General features: G+C 61.8%; 1 non-coding gene across 1 annotated transcript; it reads left to right on the top strand.

Moving 5' to 3' along the window:
- Window positions 1–731: 731 nt before the first annotated feature.
- LOC131406570 (small nucleolar RNA SNORD116) lies at window positions 732–825 on the top strand. The gene has a single exon (XR_009220209.1). It is a non-coding gene; the product is annotated as a small nucleolar RNA SNORD116 (small nucleolar RNA).
- Window positions 826–1,703: the final 878 nt, after the last annotated feature.

The raw sequence follows: 1,703 nt of genomic DNA, 5'->3' as shown, positions 1-1,703 counted from the left end.
TTGAGCAGCCTCCAGAGGTCAAAGTTGGCGTTCCCGCTTTGGAAGTCACCGGTCTCCTGCATCGGGTGGTGGGGCACGAGGCCAGGCGTCTGTGCGGACGGCATGCTTTTTCAGGTGCCGAGGTCTCCGCACACGAACACACACGCACGGGCGCACGCGCGCACGCCCAGTCCTGCATACCTGCCTCCACTCGTGGTGTCACACACGCCTTCGGTCACCCGTAAGGGATAGAGGTAGAGGACAAGCAGATGGCAGGTGACCCCGGGGGAAACTCTGGCCTGGATCTTGTTATCTGACCCCCTGGGTACGTTTCTCAAGCAGGCGTGTGATGTCTCTACCCTTGTCAGGGGCAAGTGCCGTGCGAAGCTCGCTGCCGGCCACAGAGAGAGAAGACCTTCGTGTCCTTTGATGAGCCGAGGTGCGAGGGAACGGCGGAAGTAGTGTGGCCCAGGATGCGCACGGTGCCCGTGGGTGGCTCAGGACGGTAAGCCTTACGTTGTCGCCAGTTCTGCCTTTGGCCCTGGGCTCTCGTGGACCTGCCTTAGAGGCTGTCTGTCCGCGTGTCCCCAGTGGCATGCGGGCTCGTGCTCTAAGGGTGGATCGACTGTTCCTCTCGCTCGGTGGCTTGGCTCTGGATTCTCCAGGCTGCTGGCGGACTCGGAGGCGATGGGCTCACCCGCTGAGCCGGCCAGCCTGTCCTCTGACTTGTTCCAGGTTCCCAGAATGTGCTCGGATCGATGATGACTCCCTCATATGCATTCCTTGGAAAATCTGAACAAAATGAGTGAGAACTCACTACCGTCGTTCTCATCGAAACTGAGGTCCAGCACGTTGTCTTCCCCAGGGACGGCAGGAGTGAGGGACAGCTTCCCCTTGGTCACACTCGTCCAAACACCAGCCCAGGGCGTCAGCGTGTGAGAGCCTCTCGCCTTGGGGCTCGTTCCCTTCTCCGCATTCGTTGGGCGTCCGTCAATCGGAGGTCCTGGGTGAATGGCCTGGCTCTCGCACGGCGTGGCTGCCAGCTCGCATCCTAGGGTTAGGTGTCGGCGCTGGCGTAGGCCCCGTGAGCTCACGGCGTTGTGTCTGCGTGGGCCTGGTTCCCGCTTCAGACGAAACCCCTCGGGGGTCTGCGTCTCAGAGCTGAACAGCAGAAGTCCCCGTGGTTTCTGATTAGAGGCCCAGGCCAGACAGGGAGCCATTACCCCTTCACTGCCTTTTGGCTTGGTGAGGCAACCGGAGCGTCCGTCGGGGTTTGGGGCAGGCGGCAGAGTTCAGGCTAAGGCTGCGGTCCCGCAGGTGGAGTTCCTCTGCGTGACCCACTCGCCCGATCCTCACAAAGGCGCCCAAAGGTGGACTGTGCTGTGCACCTCACGCTTGTGTCAAGACACTGTGCCGGCTGATGGCTTGTACGGTGGGGGGAAGGGCACAGAGAGGACAGGTCCTAGTGTGATGCCATGGGCTTCCAGGGGACGGACTGTCTCGTTGTGTTCCAAGTGCCGTCATGGGCTTGTCAGGGATGTCTCCTGGCTCTGACGGGGCTGCCACTTGGTGCGTACCAGAGAAGGCTTGCGGGCCCGTGTGTATGCACTGTGGTAGGTGACCCTTGTGGTGGGTGGCATGTCTGTTCCAGAGTGGTGGCGCCAAATGGTTCCCTTCCTGGTCCCTTGAAGAGGGCCACTGGCTCGGGACTGCGGGCCGGCCAC

Source organism: Diceros bicornis, chromosome 5, assembly GCF_020826845.1.
Source record: "Diceros bicornis minor isolate mBicDic1 chromosome 5, mDicBic1.mat.cur, whole genome shotgun sequence".
Taxonomy (NCBI): Eukaryota; Metazoa; Chordata; class Mammalia; order Perissodactyla; family Rhinocerotidae; genus Diceros; species Diceros bicornis.
Note: the sequence above shows the minus strand (reverse complement) of the source record. Positions and strands in the feature narration are given on the sequence as shown.